Raw genomic sequence first — 14,585 nt, 5'->3', positions numbered from 1 at the left:
TTGCATGTTCAGACCCAGAAACCTCCCCCCTAAATTAATTCACACTTGACTCAAATTTTGGTTTTGGTTTTTGGCAGAATTTAGGCCACAACTTTATTGATTACAGAAAGTGAATGGTTGCATAGGCTCTGGTTCGACTAGCTCCCTGCCATACAGGTAGCGCTGACCCAGAGCACCAGCATAGGTCAGCCAAGGGTGAACACCTGGATAAGCGGAAAGCCGGGAACAGGCTGACTCCGCCACCCAAATGTCCCCCCTAGACTCAGGCACGGGCACAACCCCCTCTCAGGGGTTGACCAAACCACTGAGTCCCTGGATTCCTTTAACAGAATACCCTTCACATAGGGATGGCGAGAGAGTTCTCCCATCCCTATCATCTGAACCTGAGCCTATCCGCAACCTTACAAATTGGGACGATTTACTACGCAGCAGGCTAAACCCAAATGGCAACAGCCAATCAACCAAGTGGGGAAGATTCCTGCAGTGCCCCTGTCCCAACGACAGATGACACACGACAGCATAGCAAGGTCAAGCGCAAAGCCCTAAAAGTAGGGAGAGGTGGGCGGGTGTTCCGAATGCATGCGCCGAAAGAGGAAGCTCTGGGTCACGTGCATGGGCATAAATAGGTCCCTCGGACCGTTTGGACTGCGTCCCATTGGCCAGATTGCACCCAGCTTTGAGGGACCTACCAATCGGGTGTTGTGGCTGACCAATAGTACCCACCCACAACACAGGGTGTCGGTTTTCCAGGTCTCACCGCAATATGTACCCTCTTTAAAGGAGGGCCCGATTAAGCACAATAAGGACATCAGAAGTCCCCTGCTGGATCAGACCAAAGCGCCCCCCCCCCCGCCGCCCAGGCCAGCATCCTGTTCTCACAGTCAGCGTTTGATACTCCCATTGTACCAGTTGTATTTTGCCACTGGCAAGCCACCTTTTGCGACTGTATGGAGTGTTGGAATTCTGGCCCGTCTTAAGGTATGTGCCTATCTGTTCAGGCACCGGCTGAATTCCTTAGACCTCCCTCCGGCGACTCCCGGCAGGATAAAACATACTCGAGGTCCGTTCCGGCGATTTTCCTCAGGCTGTGAGGAAAACACACCAACTGCTCCTCTCTCCCCTTTGATGTCCCCAGGGAGGGGAAAGAAGCAGACAGAAATCTGTTTACATCTTTTATTCCTGTCTTTTACTTCAGTACAGAGAAAACATGTCTGCACTCATCAGCAGTTAGAAGAAACTCCACCCATGTACTTCCAGCACAGGTCATATGACAAACCCACTGAGCTAACATCCGGTGCTCAGTACAGAATGGACTGCCCCTTTGTTCCCATGGCAACAGTCACAAACTTCCTGTTTGGCTTTCCAGCCACAAGCAGCAGATTTGGCTGCTATAGCCTTTGCTTGCTGTAGCATTGCTGCTTTAGAATAACATACTCCCCCTAAAGTATCAATGTGTGCAGCGAGCAAAGCGTCATCCAGAGAAGAAAACAAACAGTTGTTATACTTATAACATTCCCCTGTTGTTTCAGTTCCACCCTTGGAACTACCCGCCACTGGTTTTACCAATGTACCTCTCTGGTTGTGTGACTTCCAAGGAATGAGTGCTTCTGCATTACCTTGGTTAACAACTCTCTGTTGTGCCTTTGTCTCTGACTCAGACACAGCTTCAATCTGACCTTGGTCGTTTACAACAGCAACAGCTAAGTTAGCAAACTCTTGTGAATACCTCTTGGGTGGTACACCCTTCGTTGCTCTCTCAGACCTACGTAAGAGGTGCTGCTCTTCTCTACTTTCTGGTTCAGCCTTTGGACTCTCTGGAGAACCAGTACTAAGCTTAATCAGTGGTTCATCCTCCTCTTCTGAGGGTCTAGTCATTATCTGAGATTTCCTCTCAATGACTGTGACAACTGAGCTGTCTGAGCTATCGCTGTCATCATCAGTACTACTGAACTCAATAAGATCAAATTCATCATCATCATCATCAGAATCATCATCACCTGTGGGAAATGTGTGAACAATCATTCTCTCCTGTTCAGGAGCACTCTCTAGAAATTTTGTGAGAATCACTTGACCAGATTCAGACAAAATTACTCTGTAGAGACCCTTTTCATAACCCACAAAAATGCCTCTGGCATTCTTTACTCCATCTGGAGTTTCTGTTCTCACATGAGACCCAAAAACCTTGAAATGGGCAACAGAAGGTTTTCTGTGGAACAGTTTCTCAAAAGGAGAACATCCCAACTCTTTTGAAAACCTTCTCAACCACGTGTAACAATATGACATTAGCGACTCAGCCCAGTACTCATGTGGCAGATGTGAACTTAGCAATTGCGCATGCATTCCCTTTTGCAATTCTTTGTTCACTCTACTACAGACACATTTGTTCCAAGCTTGTTCGGAACTAGCAGTTTTGTGTCTTATCCCTTTCTTCTTCAGGAACCTCTGGAACTCCTGTAAAAGAAAAATTGGCTTCTCATCTGTGCAAAGACAATCTATGTCAGCATCATGCATATTTTTAACCTTGTCACAAAACTCTTTAAACCTTTCTAAGGCTTCTTTCGGTCTCTCCAAAAGATAAATCCAGACAAAACCTGTAAAAGAATCAACACATATTAGGTAATGCTTTGCATTGCCTCTAGACGGTGCTAAAGGACCAATCACATCAGCATACACCCGCTGAAATGCCTTGTCGACCCTCGAGGTGACCTTCTTGGTGTTCTCCTTGGCTACACCTGTAAAAGAGATCACGTTAGAATCACAAAAATTACATTCCATGTAATCACTTTGATCAAAAGTCAACAAATACAGTCCATCTTTCTCTTTGGCAGAAAGATACAACTCTCCATCTTTGTAGATCTCGCAGTTCTGATCATCATAGGACAGTTTTAGTCCCTTCTTGGCAATCTGCGAAACGCTGAGCAGATTAAACTTCAACTCTGGAACCAAATAAACATTGTTTATAGTCAAGTTCAGACTTTTAAGATACACAGTTCCAATTCCGGTCGCTTCCAGCTTTTGACCGTTGGCTAGTTGCACCGCGAAGCTTTGCTTCTCAAACGTAGAAAATAGTCCTCTGTGTCCTGTCATGTGAACTGTGGCTCCAGTGTCTAGGACAAAGAAGTTTCCCACCTCTGGTGTGGCTTTTAGCGACACCAAAGCTTTTGCAGTCTTTGCCTTTGGCTTGGTGTGACTTTTGTCTGACGCCTCAGACTTTGCGGAGCTCGCCTTAGCTGCTCTGTTCTTACGTGGCTTCTTGCAGTACCGCTGAAGATGCCCAATCTGGTCACAATTGTAGCATCGGACAACGTTTAAAGCTACAGCGTCTCCTCCAGTAGCTTCAGCAGTGGGGGTGTCAGAACTCCGTTCTTGTCTCCCCCTGTCCTTCACTTCCAGTGCGGCAAGTCTGTCATGTTCACAAAGAACGACGGCAAAGACTCTCTCCGACGTTAGATCAGCTGCTGGGAGAGACCCCAGCTGACTGGCAACTGTTTTGTAAGTCCGATTCAGGCTGTTGATCACCATGAAGCAAAACACTTCCTCCTGCAGACGGAAGTTGCGTTCCACCATCTGTTGACGCAGAAATTTCATTTCCGTCAGGTGCGCTTGAACATCTCCATCAGGCGCAAGCCTCAGGTTGGTCAGCTTCTCAAAATACAGCAACGCTGAAGAACCTGCATCTCTCTGATGTGTCCGTCTCAGCGTATCCCAAACATCTTTCGCGTGGCCTAAATCTTGTATGTGGATCAGCTCCGAATCTGACACGCACAGAATTATAGCAGTTCTGGCCTTTACATCCTGTGACTCCCAAGCACGCGTTGGTGCTGCTGGAATGGGGTTTTCAATCACCCCAAACAGTCTCTGATTCTGCAGCAGGGCCTTCATCTTAATAGACCAAGATGCATAATTGTCACTGGTCAGAAGGTCTGGAGTAGGCAGGCCTCCCCCCTTCTTGGCATCCATTTTGAGTCCTTGCATTGACTCTCAAACACAAGCCTCTAAAATCCAATAGCTGGCTTGTTTACACTCTGTGCCACCTGGCAGCTCTGAACGCTAGCTGCGTTGGAAATTTCCAAGAGCTCTTCAGACTGTGTAGTCAAAACATTCCATTTTAACTTTCACTTCTCCTCTCTGAGGCATGGCCTTCACTGAAGGGCGTCGCTTAGCAACAGTGCATTCCATCCCTTGGACAGGATTAACCACAGGAATGTTTGGAATGCGGTTTCTCTTTTGACTGGAGCTGTTTCTCCCATCTACTGCTCCCCGTGAAGCAGAGAATAACTCAATCTGCATTCACACTTCTAAGCCCGAAAATCTCATACCTGGGCTCCGTTGCTTGGCTATCAGATTCCTCTGGTCAGCTTCTGGCTGCAGAGAATCAGCCTTCTCACCTCAGGCTTCCATGGAGGCCACTTCTTGATGCAGAGGTCGATGAAAACAGCAACCATCCTCTGCTACCACTGTTGGAATTCTGGCCCGTCTTAAGGTATGTGCCTATCTGTTCAGGCACCGGCTGAATTCCTTAGACCTCCCTCCGGCGGCTCCCGGCAGGATAAAACATACTCGAGGTCCGTTCCGGCGATTTTCCTCAGGCTGTGAGGAAAACACACCAACTGCTCCTCTCTCCCCTTTGGTGTCCCCAGGGAGGGGAAAGAAGCAGACAGAAATCTATTTACATCTTTTATTCCTGTCTTTTACTTCAGTACAGAGAAAACATGTCTGCACTCATCAGCAGTTAGAAGAAACTCCACCCATGTACTTCCAGCACAGGTCATATGACAAACCCACTGAGCTAACATCCGGTGCTCAGTACAGAATGGACTGCCCCTTTGTTCCCATGGCAACAGTCACAAACTTCCTGTTTGGCTTTCCAGCCACAAGCAGCAGATTTGGCTGCTATAGCCTTTGCTTGCTGTAGCATTGCTGCTTTAGAATAACATGGAGATGTCTGGAAAGAAGAAGTCCCCGCGAAAGAAGAATGGATACAAAAACAGATATGGCTTAGAAGTAATATAAAGAATAACTCAATAATGTTAAGTATATTCATTACTAGAATAAGGCTATACACTGGGAAAAGGCAGGTAGTCCAGCTACACCTTTTTTCTTTTTTCTGGTTTTCTTCTTTCTTTAATTCATGTTAATAAATAGATAAGACAACAAAAGAAAGTAAAAATACGAATTAGTTTAATTTATTAAAAAAAATCCTTCCAGTAGCACCTTAGAGACCAACTAAGTTTGTTATTGGTATGAGCTTTTGTGTGCATGCACACTTCACGAAAGCTCATACCAATAACAAACTTAGTTGGTCTCTAAGGTGCTACTGGAAGGAATTTTTTTATTTTGTTTCGACTACGGCAGACCAACACAGCTACCTACCTGTAACTAGTTTAATTTATGTAAGTAAACAGAATACTGCTTGTATATGGTTTTTGCTTACACGGATTATATATATGTTTACTCAAGAAGATGTACAATACATAGGCAGCACAAACCCAAGCAGACCACAGGACATTGGCTAGGAATAGATATACTTTCATTTGCATGGTACAGCATCAGTCTTTCACAGGGAACTCACAGAACTGGACTATGAATTGTATTTTTTTTGGTCCATTTTTCCATTTGTAAAGACAAGAACAGGAAAAGTATATATTAATAAGTTGGATTAAAATGGTTAAAAAATAAATCACCTACCAAAAACAAGATTTTTAAAGCAACAGAATATGATGAGTTACTGTTGAAACTCAGGCCTAAAACCCAGATTGAAACGGATCTAGATCATGGGTAGGCAAACTAAGGCCCAGGGGCCGGATCCGGCCCAATCACCTTCTAAATCCGGCCTGTGGACAGTCCGGGAATCAGCATGTTTTGACAATAATAGAATGTGTGTTTTTATTTTAAATGCATCTCTGTGCTATTTGTGGGGCATAGGAATTCGTTCATTATTTTTTTTCAAAATATAGTCCAGCCCCCCACAAGGTCTGAGGGGCAGTGGACCAGCCCCCTGCTGAAACAGTTTGATTACCCCTGGTCTAGATAACCAGGGTCATCAAAGATACCCAACTGAGGTATAATAATGGCGGTCAGTCTCCCCTTACAGATACCAGCCATCTTTCTTGAGCACTGCTTTCTTCATCCTTAACAGGACCCTCCAGCTCTCAACTAATAGGTTTTTGCAATTAATGTATACAATCTATACAGATGGACCCAACTTTAGTTTAAGCCAAAAGGAAGCCTCCTCATTTTTAACCTTTCCGTTTAGATTGCTGTCAAGTGACCATATGCAGGCAGCTGCAGATAATAAATTATGGTCTTCTTGTAGCCGGGTTCCAGTGCTATTAGAGGCTAAACATGCCAACTCAGTTTAGATTTACATCTTGCATTAAACCCAAACGCTTCCACTTGGTTTAGATTTTACTACATAGTAGCGTTTTGTGAGGAAATGAAGGTACTACCAGCCTCAAAGCTTCAAAACAGAACTGCAAGATTTGAGTTTCATAAAACATGTAAACGTCCTTATAGCAAGATGCCCAATGTACTTTTGGGAAGGCTTTCTTCGGGGACATCAGAATACAGGTTTTCTATTAATGAAACAGTGTTGTTGTTGTTGTTGTTAAATGCACTTTGCAGCTTATCTGAAGAAGTGTGCATGCACACGGAAGCTCATACCAATAACTAACTTAGTTGGTCTCTAAGGTGCTACTGGAAGGATTTTTAATTTTTTAAAAAAATATTTTGTTTTGTTTCGACTACAGCAGGCCAACACAGCTACCTACCTGTAACTAGTATCATTCTGGTGTATGTGTGTGTATAGATGGTATATCACACCGGCAAAGATGGCCAAATGTATAAAACAAGCTCCAACAAGTGTTGGAAATGTAAAGAAAAAGAAGGCACGTTTTTCATATGTGGTGGAATTGTAAAATAATCAAAAATTTCTGGGAAATGATTTATAATGAAATGAAAAGAATGCTTAAGATAACTTTTGTTAAGAGACCAGAAGCTTTTCTGCTAGGCATTACAGGTCAAGACTTGCCAAAAGATCAGAAGAAATTATTCATGTATACCACAACAGCGGCTAGGATATTACTAGTCCAAAAAATGGAAAGACAATAAAATACCAACTAAAGAAGAATGACAAGAAAAACTGCTAGAGTCTGCTGAAATGGCGAAGCTAACTGGAAAACTGAGAGATAAGAACAATACAGGCTTTTAAAAAGACTGGGAACCATTTATGTTGTACATACAGAAACATTGTAAAGAAGTGAACTCACTAGCAGGGTTTGAGTAAACACAATCAACAAAACAAAGATAGAGAGTAAGATGTAATAATGGAGAAATAGTAAAATATTAGAAGTAATTTAAAAATAAGCACAGTGGTACCTTGGGTACGCTTCAGGTTACATACACTTCAGGTTACAGACTCCGCTAACCCAGAAATAGTGCTTCAGGTTAAGAACTTTGCTTCCGGATGAGAACAGAAATCGTGCTCTGGTGGCACGGTGGCAGCAGGAGGCCCCATTAGCTAAAGTGGTGCTTCAGGTTAAGAACAGTTTCAGGTTAAGAACGTCCCTGCGGAACTAATTAAGTACTTAACCCAAGGTACGACTGTATGGGGATAAAAGAAAAATAAGAATATAAAATATTCATTTGGAAGAATGGAAGGGTTAAAACACAGAGCCTAGGACTTGCTGATCAGAAGGTCGGTGGTTCGAATCCCCACGAGGGCGTGAGCTCCCGATGCTCGGTCCCTGCTCCTGCCAACCTAGCAGTTCGAAAGTGTAGTGATATCGCGGAGTGGGGAGTGGGGTCCGGAGGGAGCACACTCCCCACTCCGCGATATCCCTACAGAAAGCACGTCAAAGTGCAAGCAGATAAATAGGTACCGCTCCGGCGGGAAGGTAAACGGCATTTCTGTGCGCTGCTCTGGTTCACCAGAAGCGGCTTAATCATGCTTAATCATTCTTAGTCATGCTTAGTCATGCTGGCCACATGACCCGGAAGCTGTATGCCGGCTCCCTCGGCTAATAAAGCGAGATGAGCGCCACAACCCCAGAGTCGGCCATGACTGGACCTAATGGTCAGGGGTCCCTTTACCTTTTAAGGCATGAAAATAAGCAGGAATGTTATTGCATAACAAACCAGAAAAGAAAGATGAGGGAAGTCTCTGGGGGGGGGCGTTGGGGTACTGTATTTCTTTTTCTGTTTGAGACAATGTTTTTGTGATGAGCACAAAACTGCAAAACTTAATAAAAATTATTTTAAAAAAGAAAAAGAAAAGAAAGACGTTTGCACCCACTGTGTTAATGCCGCAGGGGACTTTTTTATGTGTTCTTATGACCAACAAGTGGTGGAAGGAGCGAGCCGCATTCCGCTGAGTGAGCCTGTCCCTGGCTATAGTACTGGGTTTAGCCCTCTCACTGGTCAGAGCTGAAGGAGCTAATGGGCAGAGGGATTAGGGGAGGGAAGCTGGGGAAGATGAAACAGGTTTGAAAAGGCAACAAACCAGCTTAGGTAAGATTACTTTTCAAAACTATTGGGTTGTTGCTTTTTTTATAGAGTAAATGAAGGGATTTCCCTCTGCTGAAATTCATCATTTACAACTTTAGAAAAGGACACAGGTAATTTTCACCTACGATCTCTGCTGTGGTTGATTTCAAATACTGTGCACATATATCTTAATCAGGTATTTGTCCCTAAAAAGTGTTAGCAGAGACACTAAATTTTAAATTGAAAAGAAACCGAAGGAAAACAGAAGATCGATGAAGACTTAATCCTAATAACACAGGGAAGTAAATTGTAGACAGATGGTGGACCTTGAGAAAGTCCCCCCAAAAAAGAGTTTAGCCAAGCAATATTTAAACTGAAAACTCAGAAAAATACCAAGATGGAGATAGTAAAGAGAATCAAGAAAATTAACTGGAAGAGCCAAGAGAAAATGAAGGTGAATGAAGGGATGTGAAGCGGGAGAAATCAAGTTTTATTTACCTTTCACACTAATTAGTCTTCAGATGAAAAGGAGCACATGGATATGAAGCCTGCTTAAAGCAGAGAGAAAATGAGCAGGGAAAATAGAAGGCATTTCTTTTAAAAGGCAACTAGAGAAGTCATTTCATGAAGAGAAAGTTGGGGGTTTTGTTGCTGAAGCTAGAAATGTGCACGTGGAGGGGGGGAGCAAAGAAGACAGGGAGAGGACAAAACTGCTCCTTCTACCGTATTTTTTGCTCCATAGGGTGCACCGGACCATAGGGCGCACCTAGTTTTTAGGGGGGAAATAAAGGGGGGGAATTATTTTCCCCCCCAGCCCCCAGAACAGGTCCAGGAGCAGCGGCAAGATTGCACACAACCTCGCAGCCACTCCCAGAGCTTGTGGGGCTTCCCCCGACCCCAGCCCCCAGAACAGGCTGCTATCCGCAAGCCTTCGGAGTCCAAAGGCTTGCGGATAGCTGCCTGAAGCCCAGGGAGCGCAGCGGGAGTTGGTGCTGCGCTCCCTGGTCTTCAGGCTGCTATCTGCAAGCCTTCAGAGCCCGGCAGAAACTCCCGTCGTGCTCAGAAGGCTTGGAGATAGCTGCCTGAAGCCTGGAGAGCGAGAGGGGTCGGTGTGCACCAACCCCTCTGCTCTCCAGGCTTCAGCGAAAGCCTGCATTCGCTCCATAGGACACACACACATTTCCCCTTCATTTTTGGAGGGGGAAAAGTGTGTCGTATAGAGCGAAAAATACGGTAATTTCATGTTGGCTCAGGTTGCCTTGGAAGGAGAGAGAGACAGGTAAGTTAAAAACTTGCTGAAAAGGCGCATAAAGCATTTTGAGAATGAACCTGCTGGTGGTGATTGGAGTGACTGTTCAGGAACATGGCAAGTCCAGGATCTTGTGGGAAAGTGCTTTCTTTGAGGAAAGTTCCTGAGAGAGTGGAGTGGCTAGAGTGGTGGATTAGGAACTGGGAGACTTGAGATCAAATCCTCACTCTGCCATGAAACTCTCTATCTCTCAGCCTAACCTACCTCACAGGGTTGTTGTGAGGATCAAATGAGGTAGCAGACTAGAACATCAACTCCACTAAGCCTATTCAGCAGAACCTGCAAGATTACGAAAACATATGGGAAATGGAGCTCAAAAGGTTAACTATGGAATAGGCCTGGCAAAATGATCTCTGGTGGTAATAAAAAAGGTTTTGGGATTTTATTTTATTTTTGCTAAGCATCTTCTTGGAACAGCTATTTAGCAAGTAGCTCAGACAACACAAAGCGCTGACTCTATATAAACAAAATGTATACTTCTCACTTTGAAGTGACCATCACAGTGAAAGGAAGTTACTATCAAGTACTCTTGTATTTTCAGAGGCGATGTCAGGCTCAGGTACCTCACAAGTAAACCCTAAACGCTACATCACAATGACAGCAGCAATATACTTGTATACATTATGCCTGAAGGACATCTAAGTGAGTATCACTTGCTTGTCTGGGAAGAAAATTTATGTTGTGTTCCGTCTGCAACTCTTTGTGCTAAGACTCTTTCAGGTTGCGGTGACACAGTTGTCAGAAGAGGCCCTATTTTGTGTCGCCATAATGAGGCTCACCTAAAGGTAGGAGAACACTTCTTCTTTTCTTCCAGCTCTTCTTTCCTACAGGCTTCCCACAGTTCACTGTACCTGAGGGGAGAATCACCTGCATTTGGACTGTGCTGTGTTAGGTAAGTTCACATTCCAGCACTCAGTGGTCTTTTTCCAAGAGAATATTTTTTGTATTGGTCTCTCCTTTTTCTCATTTTCTTTTCTGCTGGTCTTTTCACAGGTCTCTCCAAAGAGCCCTCAACCCTCAAATGAGGCCAGGGCTTCCAGCAGAGTCCCAGAAGTCATGGTGGTAAGAAAAGCCATTTTTTATAAATAAATAAAAAGTCGTTTTCTGTAGGATTGGTGGAAGGTGGCTGGGGGCAAACTAGTGACCCTAGATCGCAGAACAAAAAAGGGGGACCCGCAAGACACAAAGTCACCCTCAGATAGACAAATGAAAGGGTGAACAATCTTCCTTCTTTCCACACTAAATCTGAATCTCATCTCTCTGTTGTGCCCCTGTAGATCAATGGCTCATCCAGCTTCAAACAAAAATGGCGGTCAAAATGGTATTGTATGATTGAAGGACATTCAGGTGAGTATGCCTTGCTTGGCTAGGGAGAAAATCTCTACTGTGTTCCGTCTGCAACTCTTTGTGCTAAGACTCTTTCAGGTTGCGGTGACAGAGTTGTCAGAAGAGGTCCTATTCTGTGTCGCCACAATGAGGCTCACCTGCAGGTAGGAGAACACTTCTTCTTTTCTTCTAGCTTTTCTTTCCTACGGGCTTCCCACAGTTCACTGTACCTGAGGAAAGAATCACCTGAATTTGGACTGTGCTGCTTTAGGTAAGTTCACATTCCACCACTCAATGGTCTTTTCCCAAGACAATATTTTTTGTATTGCTCTCTCCTTTTTCTCATTTTCTTTTCTTTTCTTTTTCACAGGTCTCTCCAAAGAGTTCTTCTGAACATCTTATGGGTTGTTTTTTTCCTGAGAGAACATTCTGTGAATGTTCTCTCATGTTTTGCTTTTTACCTTGTTGCACTGCTCAAAAAAAAAAAAAAGCGAAAGACACTGGTGGTCGGCGCTCCTGGTTCCCAGGACGGGGTTCAAGTCCCTGTGGTGTCCATGCTAACTTCCAATGCAACAATCATGCCCCTCTTTTTTTTCCCTATAGCCCTCACTTCCCAATGTATTAGCATGGGAGGGTTTTTGGATAGTGATTTCAGTGAATAAGCTTGGTTCTGAACTCCGCCAAGGCATCTAAGGACCAATTCAAGCAACCTTTGCACTGTACCTGCTGCTCTAACGATGCTTCCCTGATTCATCACCGGCTAGATCATGTGGGTGCTTCCTATCCTAGCATCCCAGGTATGTATGCATGTATGTATTTAATTTCTATACCGCTTTATATTTTTAAGAAAAACCTCAAAGCGGTTTACAGAATATTAAAACATCAGTAAAACAATCTGAAGAAAGTAAAATATAGAGTATATTCTGTCAGATTTTTAAAATGAGATGCTGACACAAATTCAAAAGCAGAAAGAAAAAATTGTAGCAGAATTGGGGAAGAACACGAAAATGGTCACAGAAACGTCTGGCAAATTAAAAGCTTTGGACATTTCTGTGAAAAACTTGGAAAAAATTGAAAAACGAAGAAATTAGACAGGAACCAGAGACAGTAAGGGGGGATATGAGAGGTTTAGCTGGCAGACAGGATAAATTTGAGGATTGTCTCGCGGTCTTAGAGATGAGACAAAAATCTGATGTTCTGCGAAGAAGAAGCCTTCTAGAGGTGGAGGGGGGACAAGTTCTTAAAACATACATAGCCAAGACAATTGTGGATTGGTTAGGAGAGGAGCAGGAGTATGTTGAAGGATCTACTGACAGTTGCTACAGTGTCCGGTCTAAATCAGCTAAGGCTAAGAAACAGCCTGGAGAATGTTTGGTAACTTTTAACTAAGAAATTGAAGGACGCTATAACTGAAGGAATTGAAAGAATTGCAGGCAGAGGGAGAAGGCAGTCAAGAAGTGAGGGGGTTAAACGCAGGACTAGATGAGAACAATCAGGAGTCCTGTCCCCAACCCTCAGGTATGTGGACTGGAAACAGCCCTGATGGCAGACAGACAACCATTTGCCAGCCGACCAGTAGAATTCAAATTACAGCAGCAGCTCCGAGAGGAGGAACGAACATGGAAGCTCCGTGTCTGGGAATGAGGAAGGGGAGGGGCTGACACCCTTAGCCCCCGCTCTCGTTGAATAGGACAGATCACGTCACAAGAGGAGGCTGGGCTGCTTTTGGTTTCACCGGAAGAAGTCTCCTCAGTAGGAACATCTTCACTGATGGACAGACGGCAGCATTCACCGCTCCATGAACCCTGTTGCGTTTTTTTGCAATAAATCTTTCTAATTAACCATGCTCATTTGTTTCCAAGACTCCCTGACAAATAAAATTGAACATATAATTTTCAAACAAAATTTAGATGTAATTTGTCTTCAAGAAACACATATAGCGAGCAAACATAATGGGCAGGTTCCAATCTACCTTCATTACATATTTCTAGGTGCTAGGCAAAAACATTCCTCTCCAGGCCTTTGGCTCATGAAATAATCTATGACCTTTTAAGCTGGGGAGGTTAGTGCTACTCTGGTATGCATTTTTGTGTTTTTATATTGTAAACCGCACAGTGATCTTTGAATAAAGGGCAGTACAAGAGGAGGAGGAGGAGGTGGAAGAAGACGAAGACGAAGACGAAGACGAGGAAGAGGAAGAGGAAGAGGAAGAGGAAGAGGAAGAGGAAGAAGAAGAAGAAGAAGAAGAAGAAGAAGAAGAAGAAGAAGAAGAAGAAGAAGAATGCTCTGGTGTGGATTCACTCTCAGTTTAGACAATTAGACAATGGTTGTCAGGGTTGGGAAGTGTGTGAGCAGACATTGGGATGGGTCCAGAAGACTTGCAATGAATAGTGTTGCCCTCATGCCAAAAACCAATGGAAGAAGAAGAAGAAGAAGAAGAAGAAGAAGAAGAAGAAGAAGAAGAAGAAGAAGAAGAAGAAGAATAGTAGTAGTAGTAGTAGTAGTAGTAGTTTGGATTTGATATCCCGCCTTTCACTCCCTTTAAGGAGGCTCAAAGCGGCTAACATTCTCCTTTCCCTTCCTCCCCCACAACAAACACTCTGTGAGGTGAGTGGGGCTGAGAGACTTCAGAGAAGTGTGACTGGCCCAAGGTCACCCAGCAGCTGCATGTGGAGGAGCAGAGACGCGAACCCGGTTCACCAGATTAGGAGTCTACCGCTCTTAACCACTACACCACACTGGCTCTTTCCTCCACACTGGAGGAAATGGGAAGATTATTTTCAATTATTCCTCCTTCCCATGTAGCCCCTGCCCTTGTGACAGGGCCGTCTTTACCTGGGGATGATAGGGGTGCGTTGAACCCTGGCGCCAAATTCTGTGGGGCACCCGCCTCTGAAGCCGCCTAAGCTGTTAACCACGACCTATGGGTGATTGCGTTTGATGGGTCATTTCTGTTCTCTATTGCGGAATAGCTGCACAATCAACATATCTGGCGACGGCCCCTAGTGGTGTCTTTCATTTTAGCATGATTGCAAAAATGGAAAGACAGAGGCATCGCAGCCGTTTTTTACTTTTTCATGTTAGCGGTTTTTGCTGTCCCCCTCCTTAAAAGCTCAAAAACTCTGAGCTGCCCCTCTTAAAAAAACTCAAGAACTTTGACCTGCTCCCCCCCCCCAAAAAAAAAATTGGGGTGCTGGGCGAATTTTTGAACCCCGGAGCCGCATATGCTAAAGACGGCCCTAACCAGGGTACAGGAACCTAGCTCCGAATTGGCTGCTGCTCTCCAAGATCTCAGGCAGAGAGAGAGAGAGATCTTTCCCATCACACAAAATCCAATCCCTTTTTAATGAGAAACTAGAGACGGAAGGAACAGAGTCTGTGATCTGCTGTGTTCAAAGGATGTACGAGCTATAATCCTATACCAAAAAGTGAAGAGATGCACTTGGAGACGTGACTGGGAGGAAGG

The 14,585-nt window shown here is 44.3% G+C and overlaps 1 protein-coding gene and 1 long non-coding RNA gene across 6 annotated transcripts in view; one reads left to right on the top strand and one right to left on the bottom strand.

Annotated features, from left to right (window-relative positions):
* TSPAN12 (tetraspanin 12) overlaps nt 1-14,585 on the bottom strand; it is an 86,049-nt gene that overhangs the window by 38,085 nt on the left and 33,379 nt on the right. The gene's annotated exons all lie outside the window — the stretch shown is intronic.
* On the top strand, nt 8,337-12,963 carry LOC309379665. 2 transcript variants are annotated; one of them, XR_014172570.1, is made up of 4 exons: nt 8,337-8,508; nt 10,504-10,855; nt 11,071-11,916; nt 12,638-12,963. It is a non-coding gene; the product is annotated as an uncharacterized lncRNA (long non-coding RNA). The 2 variants fall into 2 exon arrangements; XR_014172571.1 differs by lacking the exon at nt 8,337-8,508 and having other exon boundaries at nt 10,442-10,855.

This window comes from Podarcis melisellensis, assembly GCF_964234715.1.
Source record: "Podarcis melisellensis genome assembly, chromosome: 10".
Taxonomy (NCBI): domain Eukaryota; kingdom Metazoa; phylum Chordata; class Lepidosauria; order Squamata; family Lacertidae; genus Podarcis; species Podarcis melisellensis.
The sequence above is the reverse complement of the archived record's forward strand: the minus strand, read 5'-3'. Positions and strand labels throughout refer to the sequence as shown.